At 39.3% G+C, this 15,631-nt stretch overlaps 1 protein-coding gene across 6 annotated transcripts in view; it reads right to left on the reverse strand.

Moving 5' to 3' along the window:
• LOC143148574 (uncharacterized) overlaps positions 1–15,631 on the reverse strand; it is a 48,899-nt gene that overhangs the window by 19,769 nt on the left and 13,499 nt on the right. The window contains exon 1 of one of the 6 annotated variants that reach the window (XM_076315025.1): positions 1,005–1,743. The exons of 4 other annotated variants lie outside the window; for them this stretch is intronic. The gene's annotated coding sequence lies outside the window, so the exon portion shown is untranslated. Of the gene's footprint in view, positions 1–1,004; positions 1,744–15,631 lie in introns of those variants that run through there. One more of the 6 variants, XM_076315021.1, reaches the window with a different exon arrangement.

Consider the following 15,631-nt stretch of genomic DNA (forward strand, 5'->3'; position numbering starts at 1 on the left):
TAACACATTTCGTAATATCAACGCGCCGGAGCGGCGCAAAATTTATTTAAAAATATTCAAATACACAACGTGACTCGGTGTACGAAAATTTTCTACGAAATCGTTTGCCTGAACGAACCACCCGCCCACTCCCCCCTCCTCTACTCCCTTCCTCCCGCGAGCTATTCACTGATAAAACGTCAAACCGGGTCTTACGAAATTCTTTTTACAACGCAACATACTCTCAGCTTTATATAAATTCAAACCTTTTTCGTATCACCCTATTTTTCTCCCTTTTCTTCTTTTCTTTATTTCTTTATTTTTTAAAATTTTCTTTTTTTTTTTTTTTTCGAAAAATACCCACGCCACACGAAAGACCCCCAGAGCCGTGTGGAACGAAACGGAATAAATTGCGGTTTGATTGAACGGGCAAGCGGACGGGGTTGAAAGAATTTTCAAATTGCTCTTGGTTTCACGTTGAATGAAAACTAAATTGGATCAGCGGAGAGCGTCGAGCACCGCTCTTAATAGAAATGCAGCGAGGAGGTTAAGGAACACGAACTTTCCCGCCATTCTTATCGAGTAGTTCTGTTTTTCCGTTTCTTGTATTTTCTTTTTTCTTTTTTTTTTCTCACATTTTCTACTCTTCAAACAAATGCTACTCTTCGCGTATCCTCCATTCGAATAGAATTAATACGAAAACAACGAAATCCGTCTCGTCGAGAAGATCGTGTATTCCTGGGAGAAAGAAAAATCTATCTTCGTCCAAGAGAAAATACCACGAATAAGTAACAGAACTTTAATTTCATCTTCGTTTGAAACTTCGCGGAAACTCGACCAGTTCCTTCGTTCGAGTTCCACCTAGATGTTTCTTTCTCGCCACAATACTGTTCCAAAGCTACACGAACTCGAGTTTCTGGAAAACGACGCCTTCTATTGGACAATCTCACGCGTCTCCTCGCGTATTTAGTTTACCAGACACCCGATGCACTTCAACGTCGATAAACAATTTCGTATCGTCTCACCTCGAGGACTTTTCGAACGAAGGGGGGTAATCCTCGACGATGGCCTCCACCGATAGGTTAATTCACTGCACACGGCCGTTCCTACGCGTCTCGCGGCCGAATACCATGCTCGTGAACGTGAAATAAAACGAACGGTTCGCAACGAACGTGAGCGTTACTTTCGTGTTACGGTTTCGTTGCTCGATGATCGTCCAGAGCGCGGAGCACGAGACGCTCGGCCGCAAATTGACGAAGTTCCCAGACGTGGAAACGGTTACGGGCGGGATCTAGGATGTTCAACGGTGGTGGATGGTTAGGGTGGTGTGCCCGCCAAGGGGGATGAAACGGCGTGAAACAAGGGAGAACACCCGATGGAAGAGAACTCGAGACGTCGAACGTCCACGCTGACATCGAGCGTACTACTACTCGCGGTTCGACTCGCGATATGCCGGTCGAAAGAGATTAGAACAACTGGTTCCAGGTTCCCTACCATGAGGATTTCTCGCCTCCGACCGCACGTCACCGCGTACGTCGAAAATGAACGGCGTTCAACGTGCAACCGCCAATCGTCTCGAGAGGATCGCGAACCGGATCACTGGAGTTACCGTCAAATTTCGATTTTTAATTGTTCTGGATATTATCGGTGTTCTCCGAGAGGTATGTTGTTTAACTTACCTGTCACGGATATAACTGGGTAGTTGATACTGTTGTGCTACTGATCTTACGTTGGTTTGTGTTTTGTGTAGTTATGGATATTATGAGTGCTTTTTCAGAGATCTTTTGTTTAGCTTACCTGTCATAGATCTAACTAGGTAGTTGATACTGTTGTGCTACTGATCTTACGTTAGATTTGTGTTTTGTGTAGTTATGGATATTATGAGTGCTTTTTCAGAGATCTTTTGGTTACGTTATCTGGCACAGACCTAACTGGGTAGTTGATACTGTTGTGCTACTGATCTTACGTTAGATTTGTGTTTTATGTAGTTATGGATATTATGAGTGCTTTTTAAGAGATCTTTTGCTTACGTTATCTGGCACAGACCTAATTGGGTAGTTGATACTGTTGTGCTACTGATCTTAGGTTAGATTTGTGTTTTGTGTAGTTATGGATATTATGAGTGCTTTTTTAGAGCTCTTTTGTTTAGCTTACCTGTCATAGATCTAACTAGGTAATTGATACTGTTGTGCTACTGATCATACGTTAGACTTGTATTTTATCTAATTATGAATATTATGAGTGTTTTCTGAAGAATCCTTTGTTTACGTTACCTATCACAGACTTAACTGATAATTAGTACCGTTAGTTCACTGACGTGAACTGTTGTCGTTTAAGGCAATACTCACTATTCACAGGACATAGTGATGGGCTACGAATGTTGCACAATATTAATATATTTACATAGACGAAATAACACCGTACTAAATGTGGGTTAATCGAGCCTTCGATCCTGATCCTCTCGATCATTTCTTTTTTGTCTCACCTAAGGGGTGTTTATCGTAGAAGGTTTCTCTGCATCAAGATACTCGCTCTGAAACTCGTGCATCGCAGGTGTGGAAGCTATTAGGTGGTTGCCACAAGATATGGAGAGATAAGAAAGGAACGAGATTTTAAGGGGGATTTTGAAACGAGTTTTTCTTTATCCATAAGTTTTTCTTTAGAACGTAGGTAGTACTAGAAAAAGCTTGTAACAATTAATACGTAAAAGCTAAAATATGTTTTTTTTATTTACAACAAATGAATCTTTGGAGCAAACTTGAGTATAAAATTGAAAAATATATTGCGTTTATTATTGTACACGATCGACATCTGTACGTTTAAGTCATTATTGTGTACATAATCCATAATAATGGATTTATAATTTACTCGAAACGTCGAGTAAAAATATCGAGTTCCAGACTGACGTCGCCATTTATTTAAACCACAGACAAGCACACTCATTGGTATGTTGTTATTGAATTTTCGCGCGTCGAGAAAAGTCCTCTTTGCTGAGGAAAAATGTTTTTCCTGCACGATTTGCGTAACTTTCGATCGTTTTTTTTTTTTACAAATCTCAGATTTCGAACCGTTTGGAGTTACGATATAATCTATCGATATAAATTGCTTCAAATTTGCAAGAAACATTGCAATTGGAACAATTAAAACAGATCAAGTTTTAATCGCAACAGACACAGCCATTGCAACGACAAAGTCGTTTAAGTGAAGTGCTAATAACGTGACGCGAAACTAATTAGGTCGTTTCTTACATTAGATGCCTATATCGGAAAATTCTCAACAAGACACCGCCATCTTGAACGTGCCTCCGTAATGAAAGCGCAACTTTTCCTCCCATGCAGGAAAAATTACACCGAACTGCTACCATTAAGTACCACAGTGTCTCGTTCGCAAGACATTATAAAAAGTATGCTGCAATTTTTTCATAATTTTCTCCCTAATATACCATAAACAAAGAAAATATACTCGAGACACTTCCTTCTTCAATTTCGAAATATTCTTCATTTTTTATTCATCTCAGCCTCTTACATTTATTATTATTACTGGTGGGCAAATCTTACATTTATTATTATTATTATTACTACTATTTTTCACTAGAAAGAATATTTTGTGAAAGCTTAGAATCGTTTTGTGCTGTACACAAAAGTCATAGGTTGTAAGTTTTGTCGTTCGATAAGAAACGAAGCTATTAGATTCGTTTTATTTTTTTTTTTAAATGATAATTCTACTCGATGAACATGTGTGAAGTTTCATGTAGATCTATCGATACATTCGTATATTTACAACTGTTCAAGGTCGAAGTGTCAGTTTATTTTTTTAGAATAACACGACCAAACTTATCGTACAACCTAGTACACTATAAGTGTGCCTCTACGTGTTATTCGATACCACCAGGGTAATGTAATACACTATAATGATACATGTAATGTATCTTTGATAATTCAACGGGCAATGTAACTCGAAAAGAAAATTTCTTTTCGTGAGAAAAATGATATATCATCAGAGTGAAACATCGATTTCGAAGAACGAAATCGTTACGCGTAATGGGTTAAAGGGAGCGCGGTTTGAGCGCGGTTTGAGCGCGGTTTGAGCGCGATTGGAGTGTCAAAGGCGAGACCCTCGTCGTGGTTGGCTACGTCACAGTGAATTCCTGCGATACGGCCATGGAACGATAGTGAAAAAGAGCGGTGGAAAAAACGATAAGTGTAACTCTGTAAAAATGCGTTACACATGTTGCTTCCTATCGTACCAATGACCCAGAGGGTCAGTCTGGCCGACTACCGTGCGTTTAATCTGAGGTCAAGAGTGCGCGAGCGCGCGCGCACTGTACGTAACGTCGATCGAAGATCGCCGTTTCTCGTGATAAACGACGCGCGGACCAATCGGGACCCGGCTCGATATGCAGGTGGAATATCGCGACGCGTTCGTATTTTTAGCACGGCAATCGTCCGGCTGACGAAGACATTCGAAGTCACATTCGATTCCTGTTCCTGATGGGATTCTATTAAAAAATTTATGAAGCTAGCCGAGCGTACCTTAAGCGTCGTATTGCGCGCCAGAGGAATATCGAAGTCCGGGAGTAGGTGGGGGGAGGGCGTTTAAAAGCTCGGGGAACGTTTACAGTCTTCTACGGTCCTGATAATTAAACATCGAAGGGAGTATCGTGGAAATTTTCGAGTCGAAAGTCGTCCGAAGGTCGACGTATCGCGTACAAGTCACGTTTTAGTCGGTTGTAACGCTAATGTAGTGAAAATGTTGAGAAAAATGCCGATGACCTTGAATCTCAAAACATGAACCTTTTCGAGTCAAAAGTCATCTAAATATGACTTATCGCGTTTGGTTCAAGTCACGTTTTAATCGGTTGTGACACTAATGTAGTGAAAATATTGAGAAAAATGCCAATGACCTTGAATCTCAAACCATAAACATTTTCGAGTCGAAAGTCGTCTAAATATTGACATATCACGTTTGGTTCAAGTCACATTTTAATCGATTGTGACACTAATATAGTGAAAATGTTGAGAAAAATGCCAATAACCTTGAATTTCAAATTGTGGACGTTTTCGAGTCGAAGATTGGCGTATTGCGTTCTGTTAAATTCGCATTTTCGTTAGTTGTGACACTAACGTAGTGAAAATGTTGAGAAAAATGCCGATGACCTTGAATCTCCCAAAAAGTTTGATCTTAAATCTCTAATAAGGCCGGAGAAGAAATTTGACTAATTGTAATAGTTGGTCCAGGTGATTAATGACTCTTTCAGACACTTTTTCGTGTAATCAAGAACGAGAATGTTTAAAGTTGACATGATAAATAGTGTATCCTCTAACGACGAGCCAAGACACGAGAATATTATGGAAGAGATATTATTCCAGTATTGTGAAAAGGGTAGGCTCCCTAGAAATTTCTCCAAGTACTTGTCTGTTTCAAATTTATCGCTCCTAAAGTGTGTATCTACATTTTAATCCTAAACCAACTGCAAACAAACTAAAAACAGCAAACTATAGTACACCTTCTTCGGTACCAATTTTGCAGTAAACATTGAACAACTATTCGTAGAAATTTATTACCTCAAATTTCAAAATCCCTTCTACGATACTTTTACACCTTTCTTAAGTCCCTCCGACACATTAAAACGTCTCTTCTTAATCAACATCGGAATAAATATTCTACGTTTATTCGTCCGAGAAATTCATGGATCGTATTTGTAATATTTTTTTTCTGACAATAAAAAAAAATTCCTAACGAACAAACGTCTTATTAACCGCTGTAGCGAGCCTAAAGTATTCTCTATTGCAATTAATTTCTATCAACAATTTTCATCAACTCTCGGAATATTCACGGTTGCAGGGTGCGTGGCACAATTCCCGAAGATTATCGAGTTTAACGGGGCAACTAACGAACAATCGGGGCTGCTTTTACTCCGCGAGTGATCCTGCGGCCGGTGCACGTGCATCCAGCACGTGGTCACGGATGGAAAAGCCCGGTTCACGTGCATCAGACACGCACGCGATCCGAGGAAACTCTTTCGAGTTCGAGGATGCACACTGGGAAATTAACGCTACCGTGGAACGCGTAATCGTGATTAATCAACGTCCGACAGGATCGCGAATTATTACTCGCGCCATTAACCCCTCGTGATCTCTGGTGAAATTAAAATTGTGTCGCGCTGAAAGCGCTCGGATTCCTGTTCCAGTCTCGTCGCTTTCTGGTCTCACGCGCCACGAACGCGGCAGACGGTGGACAAATTTAATAAATACGTAACTATTTACACGTTGGTTTTATCACGTGCCGGTGTTGTCGCTTTTTGGAAAATCTCACGCGCCCCAAACCGACATGAACGATTCAGACACAAATATTGAATAATAATTCGTATTCAATAATGTATTGAATGGAAGTTAGAATTTTAATTGTGGAATGAAATATTTCACGAAGCGAAATTTAACTTTTTGAAACGTTCGTTTTACGAGAAAATTGGCCAATCCTGATAATATTCTATTGTTAACACTCTCGTAGCTGCTGGCACAAAATTATATCTTCAAGACAGTGAAGACTATCTAACCTTGATTTCAATTTGATTAAAATTAAACGAATGAGCTTTGTAAAATTGAATAATGTATTTGTAACGTTACGCATGCGGTGCATTGCAATGCACGTGGACTATAAGATTAATTTTTTTTAGACAGAATAATTAATCACAGAAAATTATCAGTGTCGCATAACTGTCTCTAATCTGGGCTTGAATATTTTTTCGTGAGTATCTGCATCTGCCAAAAAACATTGCAAATAGTTTGGCACTAATGCAGACAGAGTGCATTCTAAGAGATGTTGCAAGAAGTTTTATTTGCAAAACGTGTTGTGTTCTGTATAAAAAAAAAGCATATTTATTCTTTGTATAAAACATTTGGATGAACCTTCACTCCAGAAACAAATCGATAAATATCGTTGCACCTTATCGACAAATATCACTGCATACAGTCGATAAATATCGGTGCAATTATTAAAGTGTAATTATTAAAATTCACAGGTATGTTATATATTGTTTAATTGTTCATTTAATCGCATTTATCGAACCCCCCAATTAACTCGAGGTGCGCGACGAATATTTTTATCGCTCGATGAACAAAATTAAAGGTCGAGAATGTTCATTGACGATCATTTGCAGCGAGCAACGAGTTACAGTAAAAGTATTTGCATCGTCTATCGTCGCGATGCGGCTTTTTAAGCGACTTTTCGAGATGTTTCATTCTTGTCTCCGGTAAAATCCGACCTCCCGTATCTTCTACAAACAATCAACTCTGCCGGAACAAACAGGGTCTTTACTTTCGAAATAGGTTGTTGCTGTTATTTCCATGCAAACAAGAGAAGCGGAATCTTATAATAAGACGGAGACAACGGAAACCGCTTTACAAAAATATAAAGAATCGTGGAATACTGGACGAGCACGTTCGGCGGACCATTTTCTCGGGACATTCGATCCAACAATGTCTTTCTGCGGATAAAACGTTTTAAAGAAAATTGATTAACGTCAAACAAACGAGTATTTTCGTCTGTCGTACGATCGTTTGTTTATTCGCGATAATAAACGTAATAAAATTACGAATTCTCATTTATCGTCTTGGGATATTGAAAGTGTCTACGAAAAAAAGTAATATAATATTGTTTCGTAAACACAAAGGGAGGATGTATAAAAAAAGAATTGAAATCGATCGTAAATTATATTTTAAAAAAAAAAACAAATCGATCGTAATTTATATTTAAAAAAGGTTAAATCGATCGTGATTTATATTTAAAAAGAATCAGATCGATCATAATTTAAATTTTTTAAAATTCAAATCGATAGTAAATTATATTTTGAAAGAGATACAAATCGATCGTGATTTATATTTTTAAAAAGTCAAATCGATGGTGATTTATATTTAAAAAGAATCAACTCGATTGTAATTTATATTTTAAAAAATGCAAATCGATAGTAAATTATATTTTGAAAGAGATTCAAATCGATCCTGATTTATATTTTTTAAAAATCAAATAGATCGTGATTTATATTTTTGAAAAATTAAAATCGATCGTAGTTTATATTTTTGAAAAATCAAATCGATCCTAATTTATATTTAAAAAATGATTTCTTCACACTTATCATTTAATCTCCGTATAGATTTCTTTAAAAAACGTTTACAACGAATGCACAACTGGTGGACGAAAATACCCGTGTGTAAGTGACTGCCTGCGTTAACTATATACTATAGTACGCCCCACAAATTTTCTCCAGAACGTTTACGATCAGTAGGATCGAACGTAAGACAGAAATAATTGGGAAATAAAATTTCTAGTCGATCGCAGAGAGAAAGGACACGTCCAGGAACGAACGGGATGGAAAATCAAACGACGAAGTTAACAGAGTGGTTAACCTATAAACCTAACTCAGAGACATCTTATTTATCGAAATTCGCGACCACATTTTTACTCACGTGCTTCTTCGCGACTGGTTACAGTTTCCTCTGACAAAACAAAAAACGTCGAACACTCTCCTAATTAAAACTAATTTTAATTAAGAAACCGGCGACTGATAAATCGCTTTAAAAAATACAGTTTTTAAAGAACATAGTTTCCTTTAAAAAATAGTTTTTAAAAAACATAGTTTCCTTTTAAAAATAGTTTTTAAAAAACATAGTTTCCTTTAAAAAATAGTTTTTAAAAAACATAGTTCCCTTTAAAAAATACAGTCTCCCTCTACATATAAATTAAAACTTCACAAATAAACCAACTGTCCCTTACTTAAATTCACCTTTCCCTTTCACATTCCTTTTCCAAACATTTGTAAATTCCATAAATTAATTATACTCACCATATCGGCTCCCGTACGTAATTGTCAACAATTATAAATACATTTCGAGAAACTATTCGCGCGCGAAGCTACCCGTTAAACGACGAGGATCGTTCGTCGTTTCTCTCGGAGAGTCGCGTTTCCCGCGCGTACTCTCATCCCCTCCACGCTAAGCCACTCCCACGGGGATACTTTCTAAATGGTCGAGCTATACAACGAGTATGTCCCGTGCACACAATCGTGCCCCGTATGTCCTTACGCGCGTTCTCCGCGTACATATTTGCATACCGAACGGAGTTTCCTTGCCTTCGGATTTTCTTTTCGCGTGGAGGGGGGTGGGGGAAGGCGGCGCGGGGACCTCCAACTTTAATTAAATTTTGTTTCCAAGATCGCGGTGCACAAGCCGCGTATTTATACAATTCCACTTACGCCGTCGAGCTCCCGTGGAACGAATTAACCGCGTAAGTCGGGGGACTTACCGCGCGCTCGCAAACTTTCTTCCAAACGCCTATAGAACATCGACCCGGATAACTCGCGACGGATGCACAGACCGGTGGCCAACCAACGAGGGTTATTGTCCAGGAGTATCGCGAATTTTTAGAGCACGACGAGGCCGCTGCGATGTTCATTTTATCTCCCTCCAACCCCACCCACCCACCCCCCTACCCTCGAAACCAAACGTCGTTCGCCAATTCCGCCCACCGTACAAACAAGGATCGCTTCCAGTTGGCGCTCGTTAAAATAGCACCGGTCACACCCCACCCTCCACCCTTTCACACCCGAAACACCCACACCACGGTGCTCCGAATGATCCAGCGAATCACCAAAAATCACAAATCTATTTAAATATAAAATTCCACGGGATTGCTTCCTCGAATAAAAAACTCGGCCAAATAACTCGCTTAAAATGGCGAACGCTTCGGGAATTACATTTTCGGGGTCGGGTGGGAGTCGATTTTAAATTCGCCGCGATGTTAAATCCATTTTAAACGCGAATCCTCGTCGACGACGTCGCAATGACGTCCATCGCGAAATAACGTCGCGTTCCCGGAGTTGCCTACGGTCGATGAATATAATTCAGAAATCGCGTTACCAGCCGGTGGGGTATTAATCCGGATAATTATTTCAACGTCAACCACCCTCCGCCACCACCCTTCGCGACCGCCTCCCCCCCCCCCTCTCTTTTTGGACCTTTCAGGGAATTTATTATTATCGGTTCGTTTACCGAGCACGTTGTACGTTGGTTATTCAACGGTGCTCGGTACGCAGCTTGAATAAAATTTGAGTTAATTTTGTGTTGCAACAGCGCCCCCTACTTTTGGTTTTCTTTGTTTCCGGAGCGCTCGTACGATCGCTCGGGTGGTTTCGTGCGTTGCGCGCGCGCGTGCAAGGCTCTCGCCGGGGAATCCCCCACGGGGATGAGAATCACGATGTTTGGGTACACTTTGATTCTCATTTAGGAAATGGAAATATATTTTTCTTCAAATTGGGGGGCTAGAATCGAGGAATGTGATTTTCTTTTTCTTTGAGACATAGGTCATCTGTAAAAGAGTAGATTGAAATTTTTAAATTGTTTTATTTCGACCAAGGAACCCCCGATTTTTGGTACCCTTTGGTTCCCATTTTGGGGAACGAGAGGATTCTTCGAATTGGGGTGACCGACACCATCGAAGAATGGAATTTTTTTCTGTATTTCAACATGGGGAACCAGTGTGAAGCTATGCCAAAGTGTAAAAATTACTTCATCTAACCCAAGCTACTCCCCATCTGTGATATCCTTAGACTCTCACTTCTGGGAATGGGTACACCTCTTTTTCGAATCGAAGACTACTCGTACCATACAGGAAAAGTGATTTTCTTCTTTATTCGAACATAGTGTATTTCTGTAAAACCCTCCCTGAAACCTAAAAGTTACTTTATCCAAGCTGCCCTTGATGATAGATCGAATATGACAATGCTCCAATTACAAAAATTCCCTAGTTCCAGGTAGACACGTTCCAGCAGCAATAGTACTTAAAAACCACTCAAGAACAGACTATTAATATTAGCGAATCATGAACTGATTACAGGTACCATGAAAATTCCCCAACAAGTATACCCACCTTCTCTCATGACAGGACATGTCTCCAATATCTACCAAACTCAGGACACTATTACCAAGAACAATCCTTAAAAATGTCATTCCTTCTTCGCAACTTTCGTTACTTTCATGACACAACACTGAAAATCGTGGGATGAGAAAACTCTCCTTCTTCGGGTCATTTTCGACCCCTAGCGTGCCCGGTAATACTCACTTCCCTGTTCCCTTAGCCCTCACGTTCCGTCGCAAAGTTCAGAACTCGAGTTTCGTACTCGAAGGGGTACGTTTAGTCGAAAGATTTCGAACGCAAGAATGCTTTAAAGGTTAAAAACGGTACACATGTGCCGGTATCCTTGAAGAGGTTAAGTCTCCACGAAGAGCGGGAACACCTGGCAGCCTACCAAGGAGCTTATTCCGCCATGTGTACGCGCGTCAAGTTATCCAGTTTCACAGGAAACGTGCACACTTTCCCCTCCCCCCTCCCATTCCCAGGGGGGTTGCTTATTCGCGTATCGCGAGACAGAGTCGCGTTTTCCTTCGTGCCATGGCCACCGTATACCAACGCATTAATAGCGCAATAACACCGCAACGGCTAAGCCTTACGGTCTAAAAAGAAACTAAGTCGACGGTCTGGCTTGGCCAGCAGTCAAATGGCACCCGCTATTCCCGCGGACTTTATTCCCGTCGATTCTGTCCGCCTAAGCGGCCTTCGTGTCGCAACAACTGCTACTCGTTTTCGGTCCCGAGTGCCACGGTTAAAAATGCTTCCAACCACCACGCTCCGGCGAACGCTGTATTTCAATTTCCTATACGGAGAGGAAGATATCAGAAATGAACTTTTTTTGCAGAGGAAGAGACACTTTGCAACACTCTGGTCTCTTCATTTTTTTGTTTGCAGCTGCTTCGAGGTTAGGTTCGACTCTTGGAGAATATTAACGAAAACGAATAGATCGTAATGTTGTTTGATGAAAAGGAGTGTAAATGTGAGAAAAATTTGAAAATGTTATAAATAAACTTTTTTCAGAGGGAGAGACACTTTGCAACACTATGGTCTCTTCATTTTTTTTTTTTTTTGCAGCTGCTTCGAGGTTAGGTTCGACTCTTAGAGAATATTAACGAAGACGAATAGATCGCAATGTTGTTTGACGAAAAGGGATATAAATGTGAGACAAATTTTGGAGAAATTGTTTTTGAAGGGAAAGGCATTTTGGAAATCTTCCAATTGAGTTTTGGCCGGTATAAAAAATTAATAAAAACGAATACATCGCGAAATACTATGCGATGATTAAAAAATGTAGTCTAAGTGTGAGAAGGATTTGGAAAAAATTATTTCTGGAGGGAGAGACACTTTAAAATTTCCTAAAGATTGATAGGGGTGAATAAGTCACTATATTACTTGATAACGAAAAGAATGTGGTTTAAGTATGAAAAGAGTTTGGAAAAAATTATCTTTGAAGGAAAAACACTTTAGAATCCCTCCCAATTACGTTTTAACCATTCGAAAAAATTATTAGCGAAAAAAAATCTAGTCCAAGATTTTATTTAATTATTTCTTTATCAACGTGGACAGAGAGAAAGTGTATTTATGTTTTCCACGTGAAATGGAATTTTATGCGTTACAGATATTCTTTAATTATCAGACATTAAGAAAGAAAATTAATTTCTTCATATTTTTTTACAGCTGCTTCAAGGTTAGTTTGCAGTTCATGGGAAAGATATCGTATTTCTCGGTTTATTATACAAGACAGGACATTTCCAGTGAGCTGAGATGAAATGATCCGGAAACGGTACAAGGTCGCCTCAGTTCAGAAGCTGTTTACACAGACGAGGACCAAGTCGTCCGTTATTTATTTGCACTTCTGTACGTTTATTTACAACCGTAATAGAAATCGTCGATCGATCGTAAAAATAATCTCTCGTTCGGACATGTTTTAACTATTATGCTACGTCTATCTGTATACACTGCTGTTCAATAGTTAAATGGAGGGAATTTTTCCTATCTCGAAACTAAACGAGCTATCTCAGATAGTCGAGTTAGATGAAACACTCGGTATAGTAATATATGCATTGTAAATTTCACCGGGAAAATAATAACTTAAAATAAGTAAGCACGGTAAAATAAGGCGATAAGATCGCCACGGAAAATTGCGCCTGTATCTTAATTTGCATTTTCCAACCCGACCAAGCAAGTGTCTGGTGAGTTATGGCCGACAGGCTATACACATTGGAAATATATCTACGCTAAGCATGCAAAACTCGATGTAATAGGATGCTCCCTAGACGCTCCGACAATTCGACCAGAGTTTAAAGTATTTTCGGAACCGGTCACTGGAAACGGATATTCGAAGATGCTCTTCCAATGATCGAGGTTCTCCTTTCGAACGAATCTTGACAATCATGGCGGCCAAATTGCGAACAGATGACGACGACAAACCCACGCGAAACCTCGAGGAACGATTCACTCTGTAGACATTAACAAACACAAACTCGTATAATAAAACATGCAACCAAACATTTCGAAACATTGAGAAACAAAATATGCATAAACACTTCGATCTAACCTGTTAGAAATACTCGACCTAACCTAAATGGACCCCATTTTTTGCATTACTCATATTTTGTTTTCCCACAATTACGTTTCTCATTTGAATCGAAATATGTAAATAATCGTGCGATGAAAATTTACGAGAACTTTACGAGACACTTTGATCTCTTGTTGGAAATACTCGACCTAACCTAAATGGACGCCATTTTTTGCATTACTCATATTTTGTTTTCCCACAATTACGTTTCTCGTTTGAATCGAGATACGAAAATAATCGTGCGATGAAAATTTACGAGAACTTCCAAAGTAATTTTCGATTCAACGATGGTCAATTTTTTTTTAAAAATTCGACGATTAATTTTTAAATTGTTGAGAAACGTCCAGAAGGACGAGAAGTTTGCTGATAAATTTTTAAGACGCAACAAACGATACGTCGAATGAGGAAAAAACGTAGCTGAATTCAAGGGTTGGAAAACCATCTCTCGGTTTTATCTTTACGCAATAATCGTTTAGGTTCGTTTTTTTTTTTTTTTTTTTTGTACGGGACAAAACGTTCCACTCGAGTTCGCCAATAAAATAAGATTTTTGCTCGTAAGATTAACATATTAACGAGCCGCGCGAAACGAACTTTCCAACTCGTTCTTAGCTGGTCCTCTAGGTGGCCATCGGAGAAATCACGAACTCAAAGGACTCCCATCGCAGCGTTTTCATTTAAGTCGTAATGTTGGAGAAACAATTATTCCGCTCGTTGTTAAAGAACTACTTGCTCGAATAATTTTATCCATCAGTTGTCTCAGAGCTGCGTCGAGACCCTCATGGGTCCTATGACTTCCTATTCTTCTTGCAAATTTTGCTGTTAATATTCGAAAATAAATTCTTCCTCATCATCGATATCAACGAATACTAAAACAATACGTTTCTTTGATAAAATTAATAACATTTACCTTTGAGAAACAATCTCTCCCGTAAACATCGATTATAAATAAAATTTGAAATTTGTATCAATTGTTTAACTTGTCCACACAATGTTAGACGTACATTTTTGAAAAATCATCCATTTCGTACTGCACCTTAGAATTTTCAATTAAGAATCAAGACCTTAATATTATTCAATTATTTCAACTATCGTATCTTAATCAGTGATCAAAAGAATCGTAAATATTCGCAATTAGGTGACCAGATAATAATTTTTACAAACCGATAATTTTACACAGGTAAAAAGAAGATAAAATTAGTACAATTATTTTAATTATCATAGCTGGGTAAGTAATCGATAAAATTCTAAATATTCGCTGTTAAATATCCCAGTAATAATTTTCACAAACCGATAATTTTACCCGGGTAAAAAGACGGTAAAATTACTTCAATTATTTTAACCATCATAGCTTGATAAGTAATCGATAAACTTCTAAACACTCGCCGTTAAATATCCCAGTAATAATTTTCGCAAATAACTTTCCTCGCTTTGAATTAAAATTGCCACTCCTTTAGGAAGTGGTAATTTGAAAAAAAAAAAGAAAAACTGTACAAAAACATTCACGTGTAAAGACATCGATGCACCGTTAAAAAATTCCCCAAGATCGTCTCGATTCGCGCGGTTCCGATCACTGATTAAGTCACGACGCCACTTTCGTACCGGGTGTTTGATTAATTTCGCTGAATCTGGTACGGGGCGAGCGTGTGTCGACGATGGCGTCGACCGAGCGTTGATTTCCCCGAAAGAAATAATTTATCCGAGTCAAATCGCGCAGAACGGCGATTTATCTATCCCGTGACGCGGGCTTTCCGCGCCGGAAAAATATTACGCCGCTTATCGCGGTATTACTATATTGCCGGCGTGTAGTATATCAGTACAGGTGACGCGTCACTGCGTCCCTTATATCATTTCGCGCGCGTTCCTCCGCGACGCGAATATTCTTCCAGTCACGTCGGTCCGCGATTAATTAGGCGACATGAATCACGCGTTCGGATGAGAGACTCCTCGTGCAACGTCGCGACGAGATTCGTCACCGACTTCCTCCACGGTTAATCGATCCGAGATTTGAATATTTCGTCGAGGGCAGCCTTCAAAGCGGAGTGGAAGTTTCTTTGCTTTTCTCCGCTCTTTTCTTTTTCTTTTTCTCTTTTTTTTTTTCCTATTTTTAATTAAACACAAAGGTACCGAGTGTCTTTTAAGCGAGGCCAAGCGAGATTGAAGTTTCAAAGT

Source organism: Ptiloglossa arizonensis, chromosome 6 (assembly GCF_051014685.1).
Source record: "Ptiloglossa arizonensis isolate GNS036 chromosome 6, iyPtiAriz1_principal, whole genome shotgun sequence".
Taxonomy (NCBI): Eukaryota; Metazoa; Arthropoda; class Insecta; order Hymenoptera; family Colletidae; genus Ptiloglossa; species Ptiloglossa arizonensis.